The 13132-nt window shown below is 38.6% G+C and overlaps 1 long non-coding RNA gene across 4 annotated transcripts in view; it reads right to left on the bottom strand.

The window, feature by feature from the left end:
- Nucleotides 1-1505: 1505 nt before the first annotated feature.
- The window catches only part of LOC132103739 (uncharacterized), a 30006-nt gene continuing 18379 nt past the window's right edge, over nucleotides 1506-13132 (bottom strand). The window contains exon 4 of one of the 4 annotated variants that reach the window (XR_009423458.1): nucleotides 1506-1623. This is a non-coding gene — a long non-coding RNA (uncharacterized LOC132103739). Of the gene's footprint in view, nucleotides 1624-4776; nucleotides 4946-10427; nucleotides 10703-13132 lie in introns of those variants that run through there. The other 3 variants (XR_009423456.1, XR_009423454.1, XR_009423455.1) reach the window with 3 other exon arrangements.

Below are 13132 nucleotides of genomic sequence, written 5' to 3' on the forward strand. Positions count from 1 at the left end.
TTCGAAGACACAATCATGTGCATCACTGTTTTCTGCACCGCTTTTCAGAAGCGACTTATATATATATATATAATAGCTATCAAAACAAAAAAATGCAGTTTAAAATTATAATAAAAAAAATATTATTTAAAAACTGATTTAAAAAAACTGATGAAACTGAAAAACATTTATCTGAGCTTCCTTTCACACTGAAAATGATAAAACTCGTTATAAATAGAGCTCCGGTACTTAAAAAATTCCAACACGTGATATTGATTGAACAGGTCAAGGTAAAGACGCTCTCGTGGCTAATCAAAATATATCTAATTTTAAAAAAATAGACATGCAGGTGCTTTTATAAATGTATTTGTTTTATGCCATTCCCCCCATAATTCTTTTCCATTACTGCTCTTCATTTCGCCTGCCTATTGAGTGGGTGTCCAAACTAACAATTAAACTATTGTTAAGAGAACAGAAAGCCGGAGGAGTTGCCGTTTCAGGAGATAATAATCAAATATCACTCCACTGTAATCACTGTTAAACTACTTAACCATCAATCGCACAAGCACTCCACACAAAACTAAAACCAATGAGAAAAGTGCTTAAAAAGGATTGGAAACTTCTTGAAATCTATTAAAAGTTCTGTTTCATCAGCCTCTTGAAGTACACGTAACCTGCAGAGCCATTGGCTGACTGTCACAATATTCAAGCTAAACACATGCTTTTTTTCTCTTACAGCTTGGTTAGGGAATGTTTTCTTGGCCTCCACCGAGGTCTGACAGATGCTGCCCATCCAAAAGACTCTTGACTCTGCCAAAAATATCAGGCATGAAATTAGGGGAGGCAATCTATTATTTAAAACAAAAAGCGACAGTTCATATGCTCCTGCAACTCTGGAGTGCATCGTCGCAGGCGAGCCCCGAGCCATCTGACTTTACTCAACAACCACAAACTCGCCTCGCCTCGCCGCGCTTAGCTCCCTGTAAGTCCTTCTTCAGCCGCATAATGACTTCTACACAGAGACAATATAAAATAAACACCTTCAAGCCGGTCTATTAGAAAAACACTTAAAATCATTTCTCCTTTTTTTGGTTTGCCGGGGTGGCGTCTTAATTACTTCCTTGTTGGAGTGAGCTTGAACATTAACGAGGGATGCTCCTTTCTCTCCGTGGCGAGCGCGTGTAGTTTATTCGTATAATCAGCTAGCTGTCGGAGACTGGATTAGCCCCTTCACGGCGAGTGAAGTGTTTAACATGGCACGCACGATGGGCTCAAACAAGCTCTCTGCCTGCCTTCTCTCCACAAACACTCATTGTCATTAATTTGATTTGCTTATCGCCCCCTTCCCCCCATTTTAAAAGCTCTCCATTTCACATTTCCGCAGCCTCTCCTTTCAAACACCAGTGCAAATGATTGCACCCGCTGCTAAGAATTACCAGGTAAAGGAACGGCAAAAAAAAGAAGAAAAAAAGAGAAGTTAAATTAAGATGAAGAACTGTAAAATGTTTCCAGTTGGAAGAGTGCTGATTACCGGGGCGCCAGTCCTACAGGATTACCTGCGATTTATCCTCATATTTCGGGATGCCTCACCCTCCACATTACGTTTCTCTCTCCGGGGGCCACGGAAGCAGCTTGCATGCACCTCTGCCAAAAGAGCTTATTAGAGCAAATGGTATTGTAAGCCCTATGGAAGACATACCTTATGTGAAGATTTAAAAGATATTAAGAAGATTCTGAGGCCCAGAACCCAGGTGTGTCGGGTAATAGTCATTGTCTCGCATGTGTACGTGTGTGTGTGTAAGTGAAACGGGGAAAGGTGCCAGTGAGAAAGGCTAGAGAACACCCCAGGCGGCTCTGTAATTTACACCCAAGTGGAGAGATTCCTAGACACCGCTCTCTGTGCTTGAGTCTTTACTAGCTCTGCTTCCTATTACCGGCCTAATAGAGTAATATGAGCTAAATAAAAGCACGTGGGATCAACCATGAGTTCAGCACCTCATCTGCTTGATGCAATGTTTTTTTTGTATAACAATGATTAAGTGTCTTCCCTGATTGGATGACGTATATACATATATTTGTTTATATTTTGTTTATATTTGTTTATTGTATATATTTGTTTATGGTATAATATAATACAATATAATATAATACTATCTTGCGTGTGTGTGTGTGTGTGTGTGTGTACACACACACACATACACACATAATTTTTGTAAAAATATATTATATGATAATTTCTTACATTGTCCTGTAATTTTGTAGTGTTGTCTGGAATTTGGCAAAAAATTTTGCAAAAGTGAAGTTAAGCCAACAAATTGAAAACACAAACGTGTAGTCACCCTATATTAGGAAAAAGGAAAGTTCACTGGTTAAACATACAATGCACTGCAATAAAATTAAATAATATTAATATATATATGTATGCAAATAAAATATTATAGTCTATCAGAATACACAGCTACTTTTAAAAAGACGTGAATGGTGAAAAGTTTTTTTTTTTTTTTTTTACCTTCATAATGATGTAGTTACAACGTCTACCAGCAGAGGCAACAGAGCCAAAACATAGTTGTTATTATTAAGGTAGCTGGCTATAAACAGACTTCTTGTTCAACTTTGACAGTAGTTTTAATACCCACTATAACACCCCTTGCAGAAACACTAAGAATGCAGCACATTCTTGCATCTGACCTGCAGAAAATAGAGCTTGAGGAACTAATAGCCTTCACGCTGATGTATCTGCGTAGAGTATTTTATAGGCCTTTGCAGCAAGGAGAAGGGCACACTAAGAGCGCCTGCAATTATACAACCTGCAAATGAATCTTCACTCCTTCAAAAAGCACCACACACACATACAATTTTTGAAGGCTAACAACAATCTTGGAGTGAATATATCGTTGGCTCTCAGCAAGGATCAATGACGGGGGTTTTTTTGTGTCTAAAATACTGAGCGTCTGAGTACTGTAACCCATCAACATCTTATCCTCATTATGCTAAAACATTATTCCATGTGCAACACCTGCGGAATAAATTTAGCATTCAGATTTGCTAGGGATGATCAAACAAGTCCGAAACACTGTCATTATTTCTCCCTCCGACACGCTGGTGAAAATTACTAGTTTTCCTAGGTTTACGGGAATGAACAATTCAACTGGAAGCAAACTTCATTTCGTCCATTTAATTTACTTCATCTCCTAAAAAGTGAAAAGCAAAAAGCACATCTGAACAAGTCCATATTCAACGTTCCCCGATTGAGGTGCTCAAATGAGTTTTAAAACAAAGCAAGACTCATTTAATGTACCCCAGGGAACACAATACTTCACTAATGTGTCATTGTTTCGCTCCTTTTAACTCAATTCGAAGATCGCCAGGAAAGCTCGGCAAAACAAAGAGGGCATGAGCATCTACCGCATCCATCCATCTGGAAGACGGCAACAAACAATATTTATCCAGCTCGGCACAGGCACACTAACCTCACACTCAAAAGCTAGATAAAACAAAATGAGAGCTAATGAATTAAACCTCCCCAGACATAATTCTGTATTGGCGGTAATCAGGTGCTTCTGCGCCCATGAATATACATGCCCAGCATCAGCTGAAATCCTGTTGGTGGTCAATATGAAGCTTGAAGCTCTGCCAGTGTGGGGATATTCCTGCTTCGTTCTTCTCTGCTTTAATGTTATCAGGTAACACACACTGGCATTAAATCCACAACATAATAAAAGCCCTTTCTGGAAGCCTTCATAGCAGACAATGCGGCTCTCGCCGAAAGCCCTTTAAATGTTCCTGTTTAATGTCATTACGGAAGCACGAAGCACGCAGGCTTGTCGAGGCTCAGCTTGAAAAGGGAAACCCTACACAAGACCTCAAGGTACATTTGCTCAGACGAAAGACAAAACGAAAGGAAGAAAACAAACAGAACAAACAAACGAGTCGGTTTATTACATTGCGGAGATGAATGGCAAAGCAACAACTCTAGCCATCCCCGCTGACAGCTTTTAAACCCAGAGATTTGTGCACATTAGTCACACATTTTAGGAAGAAGGTGCTTTATGAAGTGCATTGATTGGGATTACAGTTCTATCTTTTCCTGTCGTTCTTTCATTCTAAGACCTGTCGCTGATTTCAGGGTTGCCAAGCGCTTCCTCAAAATGAAAGAACCAGGGAGCTTTTGTCCTTTATTTTCTAAAATGCAAATTCCTTTTGCATTAGGAGGTATAATCTACATTTAATATTTTTTAATGATTTTATAAAGACACCATGCTGAAGTTGTGATGTTTATTATCTTATTAATATGTTCATTTGCATGTCTGAAACGAGCCGCATGTATGACCAGGATTATGCACTGATGTGTCTGTACGGCAAAGATTTAAATACATTTTGTAAAACAAAAAAACATACCCGACAGAACCGTTAATAAAGTGCATCTTCATTTAAAATAGATGATGAAACCCATAATGCTTTGAGAAGGAGATACATTTGATGGGCTTATTAACTAACTTTTGTATTTATTTCCTCCAATCATTACCACCACTCTCATTATTAATGAATCTGGGACAAATTTCCCTGACGGTTCCTACCAAACCTACAAAGTGGAGTTGTAGGCTGAATTATTCACATTAGCGGTCAATCCATTTCTGACAAAATAACAGAAATACAGCCCAGCTCGCTTTTTATTTTCCCATAATCTCCTGAGCCTTATTTTGTAAGGACGGAGGCTGACTTTTGTGGATGTGGGAAATCAATAGTGTTGCCGTAGGGTAGGCTCTTATTTATGTAAGAAATGCCAAGAGGCTAATATTAGAATCATAAACAAAAGCTTTGTCTTTTATTCCCTATGAACCATTCAACATAGCAGCGGATTAAAGTGTGGATGAAATACTATATAAACAAGATTCCCTCAGGACTGGTTCCTCCTCTTCTGCATTCTCTCGGAGGGGAGAGAAAGAGAGCCCACTGCACCTTAGTGCTGAAAGAGAGGAGGAGGAGGAGGATGACAAGGAGGAGGAATTAATTTCTGCCCTCTGGGAATAACACACACAGGATCTCAAGAGTTTGAACGAATCTACAAATCTAGCTCTGAAAAGATTAAATAAATAAGAAGGGGGAGGAAGGCAAAGCTGATCAATGTGCATTCGGCAGCAGCAGTCCCTTCTGTTCGCCTTCCTTGGAACGGCCACCGAGGACGCGAAGCAGCGCACCTACCTTAAACACTGATAAGCTGGAAAATTCAAGCATTTTTATTCAGTGCGTTGCTGAGACTGGTTAGCATTCTGCTAAGTGGCAAACAACACAAAAAGTTTGTCTAATGAATATGGAAAAAATGTGGGGGCGACTCTTTGTAAGTCATTTCTTTGTATCGTTCAGCAGTCGTGACTTATCTTGCAATTATCTACAGATAACTTGCTGGGGTTTTGGCAAAACATCCAATAAAGCTCCCAGACAATAAAACACAATTACTGCTCCCTAATACAACAAATAAGTGCAGTGGATTCCCGTTCATGAACAATATACCTTGAAATAAAAGACGTGATGAAGTTCAGCGAAATAGGTGATTGCTAACCCAAAGACTCCAATAATCCACTCTCATTCAAGGGCGTACAGAGGGAAGCCAGTGTGGTGTGGGACTGTGCGAAGGGATCAGAGAAAATGAGCGACTGTATTGACACACGAATTTCCACACAAAGTCGTGTGCAACTGCTCAGTTCATGTGTCAACAGCGTTCATTCCACTTAGTCCCTGCACTCACAACGCTTATCTCGCTTATGATCTCATTTCATCAGCCTGGCCATGTTCCCCAAGAGTCAAGCTGTCACCCAGTGCATCCAATTTAATGATGCGGGAATGAAACGTTAGAGTCAGATATCATTGCACCTTAGTCTTGAGATTGGCCTTTGGTAAGTCGCACCCAATTACATGGACTCTGCAAATGGTCATTTCAGTATGCTTTCCAGAAGTGGCTACAAAAAAATGCTTCCACAGATCTCTCTGATTAGATTCACACTCGTCCTGAGATTTCCTTGAAGCTTGACCCTGCTGGAGAGTCTGATCTCTGAGATTGCCCTTGCCCAAGATGCACCCGAGTCCCAATAGCAAGCGGTTTACCCAAAGTATTATATTCTGTCCGCTTCTTGCCCAAGCTACTCCCACCAGGGCATTGTGGGAAGAGAACAACTGTTGTGAGTGGGTGGCACATCTGTTCCCAGAGACAGCCCATGCCCTGGGGGTCAACCTGCAACATAGTTATCATTTCACATCCTCCTCTAATAACCGCTCTGATATTCCCATCAAGTTGAAGACAAAGGGTTAGAATAGGGTTGCCTATTGTCTGATCAGAGGCACAGCATTTTTAATAGTGGGTGTATTAAGAGTCATGTTTGTCATGCACCAATCTATCTTTCCATCTGGTGCGTGTTTCTCATGTAACAGGTTATGTGCATTTATGGAATATGTTAATCGCAACAATCATCATGTAAGAAGCACCATATGCGTACTATAGTGTATTTAACATGTTTACGAACTATTTGCACACAACTGAATGCAAATGCTTCCGTGGCATCCACAAAAGCCAGTGGGCGGTGAATGGAAACAAAGGAAAAACTTTCTTGCAAACTTACAAACTTTGAATTTGGCCAGTGCAGACCAGGACACGCGCAACCCATAATGCAAATTCTCTTTCACAAGTGCCCTAAATAGACTCACTCCTGCCTCTGCTGCTGCCAAAGAAGTTCTTACTGCGGCACGGGCACAGATGAGCTGGACCAATGCTGCCGAGGTAAGTTCGCCTGGAAGTGGGTGTTTGTGTGTCCATGAGTTGAGGCGTTAGTGCTGAGGGGGAGCTGGTGGGCTTGGGAAGAAGAGGGCGAATAGAGAGTGTGGAGGATGAAAGATGGAGTCTAATCCTCCACATGTGGCTGCTTTTTTTTTTTTTTTTAAAGGAAAGCCAACTGGAGCCATTCTTTGGACTGTAGGCCAAGGGCTCCAGGAAAGCATTGCCCCGAGCCAAAGCACACAGTGTGAAATGAGAAGCTAAAGCTTGAATGTGCTTTTGTTTATCAGAAAAATGCACTCTAAGTGGGATTGGCAGTATAAGGCCCAAACTCCATAAGTCATATAGACTGGCATGGCCCGGAACTGGAAATGGAGGTTTCAGGCACGAATAAGGCTTTCCGAGCCACTGGCAGCCCCTCAGCCCATCTTGCTCGCTCCCTAATCTTCACTCCAGCACAAAGGAGGATCAGCGGGGTCAATCTAAAGTAGGGAAATGTGGTCACAAGTTGAATTGGGGAAAACTCTACGGCTATGTTGCACATGGTTCCATCGAAGGATACTGATTTGCGAAAGGCCCCTCTACAAAGCCTTCAGAACTGAGCCAAGGACTGATCAATCTCAAACAATAGCTGCATTCCTGGACACACAAAGTGATGGGATTCTGACGTGGTGTTCACATTCACATCAAGCGGCTTCTAGGGCCTGAACAGAAGCGCAAAGTCAAAGGAAAGTTAGCGGCTTACAAATTGGCCACTCGGCACAGAGTGTTGCGCATTATTTTCAACAAAATGCTTTGGGTATGTCAAATTGAAATACTTTACAGATTGCAGATGGAGTGCCAGGAAGCTAAAGGAAAATATGCACCGGTTGGTAATGCTTTAAAGGGACTGCACGCCTCCACATTCAAAGCAATGCTGCATCAGAAAAACAGAGACACTTAAATGCATCTCTTTTGTTTGCAAAATGTGCATTAAGGTCATGTTAAAATATTTTTTCTTATCCAACTCATCAAGCCATTTATGGTTGGATCCCTATAAAATGTGTAGACCTGTGGCTTTGTTCGTAGCATCTTTTTTTTTTTTTTTTTACGCCCAGTAAAACAGCAGTATTTATATCAAAATCTCCAACAATGACAAAGTCACAAATACTATTTAACTCAAATGACACATGTGGGCCAACTAGAGAGGGCACCAGAAAAGGTTAACGTCAAACAATATAAGGAAACGCTGAACTGATGGGAATATTTTTCAAACAGACTGTTGATCTGTCATTTATCATCCCTCTGAAGGATCTGTTTTTTTAAACGAGTATATGCAAACAGAGTAGACATACACACTCTCAATGCATGCCTCTCAATGCACTGTTCCATGAAGAGTAGCAGGGCACACCAACAGATGTATGTCTAGACATCGATCTGCACCGAATCAGGGAGGAAGCAGAAAAAGTGTTTTTAGATGCTGATCTCTGGTGCCAGCTGCTTGTTTAAATTGCCTTATTTTACAAACAAACTGACTCTTAGAACTTTCTCACAGCTAAATATGAGGGAAGAACGCAGCGGCTGACACGTACAAAGAGACTCTAAATTGGAAGGCAGTGGAATGTGATGCGTTTCGTACAACAAAGCTGAACAGAAAGAACCCCTTAAATGCAATATTCCCTAAGTTTGTATGCAAGAAAGCATGAAACGTAGACAAGGTCACTGCTGTTCAATGCTGCATTACAGGAAAACGGATGTGCCATAGAACTCAAAAATGTAAGAAATTTTAACTAATGCAAGGTCTGTGAGGAAAATATCTTTCTTGCACAATGATCTAATAAAAAATACAAATAAAAATAATAGTTCTAGAAGAGAATAATATGAAAGGAAACAAGGTGTTTTAAAAACTTTGGGTTTTATAGGCTAATTAATATAAATCGAATGAGATAAGTTTGATGAAAGGAGAAAAGTGCAGGGGTCTGCTTAAAAATTAAAAAGGAAATAATTTAGGTTACATGATGAAAGATGAAGTGTTTCAAAATGACAGGGGTGATTAAAAGCAAAGCCAAGCTAAATGACACTACAATAACTGAATATAATCAGGCAAATCTCTGTTTTAATGACAACATGCAGATACATTTCTGTTAAAATCTAATAGCAGATTACTAAAATGAAAAGTATTAATGTGGCATTATATTCATTTTGTTATTGTAAAGTAATCAAATGTCTTACTACCACAGTGAATTTCAGAAGTTTTGCGGTCTGCTGGAGTGATGATACTCTATATACAGTATGTGACCATGACTGTTAATATATGCAAATCACCTTAACAAAATGTATCTTTAACGTCAAGGTAAGTTATGGAATAAAAAAGCTAAACCGCAGGTTAGATATATATAACTTATGAGCCTGCATTAAGTTAAAATGCCTCAGTCCACACTGGTTGTTAAAAAAGGTGGAATGATTCTGATTAACACCAAGTCTTGTCAAACTATTTTGGTACCAGGAAGCAAAGTTTTTTGAGCAAGCAAAATAAAATAACTTGATAATTTGTGTTTCACTCAATAAAATGCTTAAAAACCTTTTGTGAGTCATTCAGGATAACTAATTAGATCTTATCTGCCTTTAAAATAAATCATAATGTTTTGCAATTATAATTATTTTTTCTCCTTTCGAAACATACAAATTTAAACTTGTCAAAATATTTGTGTGCCAAGTAGCAGCAAAAAATAAATAAAAATAAAAATAAATAAAAATAAAAAAGGGTGATATTTGCAAAATATTATTTATTGCCAATAAGTGTTTCACTCACTTTTTTGACTCATCCAGATTCAATAATTAAATAATAATTTAAAAAAAAAAGAAATAAATAAGCCTGAAAAAAAGGAATTAGTGTTTTTACTCATTAAATATTTCATGTAAAGTTATTCAGGCAAAATAATTAGATAATTATATGTAAAACAAATTTAAAATACAGCCTAATCCAATAAAAACACATATGTGACCCAGTACCACAAAACCATTCTTAAGTGTCAATTTTTCAAAATTGAAATGTATACATCATCTGATCCAACCTTTCCATTGATGTATGGATGGTTTGTTAGGATCAGACAATATTTGGCTGAGATACAACTATTTGAAAATCTAAGGGTGCAAAAAAATCTAAACACTGAGAAAATTGCCTTTAAAGTTGTCCAAATGAATTCTTATCAATGCATATTACTAATCAAAAATTAAATTTTAATATATTTACAGTAGGAAATTTCCAAAATATCTTCATGGAACATGATCTTTACTTAATATCCTAATGATTTTTGGTATAAAATTAACATCAATAATTTTGACCCGTACAATGTATTTTTGGCTGCATCTACAAATATACCCCAGAGACTTGAGACTGTTTTTATGGTCCAGGGTCACATATGTGAAGTGTAACGCATTGAGTGGCCTGCTGGCCGGTTGTGTGCTGGGACGCCCTCCAGCTCTCTCCAGCTCAGTGCAGCTTTTCCCAGCAGGGGGCTGTCCATGCAGAGAGCTTCGGCCTGGGGCAAGACTCTGTGTCAGCAGATAGTGCAGAGGGGTGTGGGGGGGGCAGGCCACGGGGAAGATTCAGAAGTGCCGGCCTTCGCCAAGACCCACACTCTCTTGGCATTTTGGCAGGGTGGAGCGGCACAATAAAATGATCCAATTTAAGCTGGTTGACGAGCGCCTGAGAATATTCAAATATTTATTTTTTTCCAGGCGCAGGAAACAGTTTGCTGCTCTAACGATCGCTGCAGATCCGTGTTCCTGCAAGCCTCAGAGAGTCCGTGTAGGTAGCCAGTTGGCGGAGATGTTCTGACCGACAGTCCCTTTGGTCTTGTTTCGCCTATGTGTTGGACCTCTCCGACCCGGTTACCTTCGCTGCTGTTATCTCACTCCTGATTTTCAGCACAACGCCTGAAGACAATCCAAAATAAATGAAGTGTTTTGGGACTGCTGGGAGAATAGAAGAAATTGCCTCCTGTGTTATTCAGTTCACAAGCACATGAACAGACAGAGAGGTACAGTCCAGATCTAAGATGTATATAGTGTGCATGTCGGCTATTTTACAAGAAGTTTTTGAGACAAAAGTTTAGGGTCAGTAAGTTGTTTTCGAAAGAAGCCCCTTATGATGAAAAATAAACATTAAAAAAAACGGTAATACTGTGAAATATAATTACAATACTGTATTTTTTTAGCAGCCTGTACTCCAGTATTCAGTGTCACATAATGCTTCAGAAATCATTTTAGCACTGATTTGCTTTTGAAAAAAAAAACAATAAACATTATTATAAATTTTTCAAACATTTGTGTTAAAACGTTTATCTAAAATTAGTTTTACTGTCTTTACTGTAACTTTTGATCAATTTAAGGCATCCTTACTAAATAAAAGTACTGACACCGAATCTTTCTGGTTAACATAGATATATATCCATCAAGTTCCACCTTGAAAAAAAGAAAAATCAATAAAAGATCATTAATTTAACTGATTAGCCAAAATAGGCATTATATTTTATATAATTTATACATTTCTAGGGTTACATTTTCAGCAAAAATAAACTGTATATATACACAATTACAATTTTATCAAATGATTTGTTCAGTGAAATATGATTTGTCATACCGCCCACTCCACAGCATAAAAGGCCAAGTGAACACAGAACGGCTCTCTTGGTGAAGGCCTCGCATTTCTTGTGCGTTTTGTCGGTTAACCCCCTTCCATAATATTCCGCTGATTTAATCCTCTCCATAAATGACTAATGCCCAGTGTGCTGTACACTTTGACATTATTGATGTTGATGATGATGAGGATCAGTGTAATAATTGCCTTTAATGTGGTTATTGCTATTACTGTTATTATTACTGCTAATGAAGGAAATGCTGGCCCACATCGCCTCAGCAGAAATTTCACCATGGAAATAAATGAAAAAACGTCTTCATTGGATTACACTAAAAGCAATTCCAAATAAATGGGCCTTGAATACGTCTGTGAGTTGAAGATCACAAACATGTAATTTCATTGTGCTGGGAGCAGGGGCATACAACTCAGCAAGACGCAGCGAGACGGTTCACTTCAATCCGAGGCTGCGTCCGCATGCATGATCACACACACACCACGAGGTGCAGCGTTTCTGTCGTCTCCACGTGCACGTGGAGTTAGTGTGTTGCCAATAATAAAAAGCACTTGACAAGTTGAATAACCCTTAGCAGATGATGCTTATTGGACAGTAACGGAAAAGCTCGTAAGGAACTGGAATAGAACAAGTTTGGATACGCTGATGTATGAGCTTTATTTCTAGCAAACTCTTGTTGTCTAGTTTATTTGCTGTTCACATGTGGTCTATGGCACTCATTTTTTTTGTTGTGTTAGTCATTTCACTCATTAAAAAAAGAGCATCTGAGCACCTAAACTTCCCAGTCATAATGGAAATTGAGTTCTGGATGTTAGAAATAAACAATCTGACATGAATGAAGATGATAGATTATGAGGAAAAAGGACAGGTTTTCTGAAGAGCTCAGGTTATTTATAATAACTGCAACAGATCTTTCTGCACATTTTGGCACAATCCTTTCTGCAAACGTATAAAATAAAATAAATTTGGTGCTTGACTATGACTGCATTTTAGTGCCACATAAAAAAAGGTTAGCAGAATAAAGTCATTTTATTTTGAGAATAAAATGAAAAATTTGAGAGATTAAAATAGTCATATTTTTTAAATTAGCCAAAATTACAAGAACAAAGTCATAGAAATACAAGATTGAAAATTTTGAGAACAAAATTAAAAAAGAAAAAAAAAAAGATTGTGATAAACAACGATCTTCTACTCGAGCAATGGATGTGATTTAGTCAAATCCTACTTTACAATAGGATTTAGCAATAAAGAAAGATGAAATGGAAATCAGAATCCTTGGCTTATTTTTTTTTTATTAATAATTTTAATTAATAATCTTTTTCTTGGCACTAAAACGACACTGTATAGACTTGGTCACTATGAACTTTAAAAAAAAAAAGCATTAAACCAACATACAGGTTTGAAACACAGAAGTCACATATTTGGGTGCATTATTTTGGTTACTCAACAGTCGACAGGCTAAGCTGGATGAACCGGGCTCTGGTGCTGTTAATGTACATACAGATGGGTTCTTCTATCAGCTGACAATTTATAAATCATTACTGTACCGCTCATTGTTATTTTCCCCACTCATCTTAAGAGAGAGCAGAAAGTGAAAGTTAAATCACAAAGATTCATTTACAATTAACAGTCAGCAAATAGCGGCATGGGAACAGCACAAAGGCCACACCAAAGAAATTAAAATAGAGAAGAGTAAGAGCAACTGTGCAAAACACAGTCAAACACAACGTGTGTGTGTGTGTGTGGGAAGAAT

The sequence above is a fragment of the Carassius carassius genome, chromosome 24, assembly GCF_963082965.1.
Source record: "Carassius carassius chromosome 24, fCarCar2.1, whole genome shotgun sequence".
In the NCBI taxonomy this organism is placed as follows: Eukaryota; Metazoa; Chordata; class Actinopteri; order Cypriniformes; family Cyprinidae; genus Carassius; species Carassius carassius.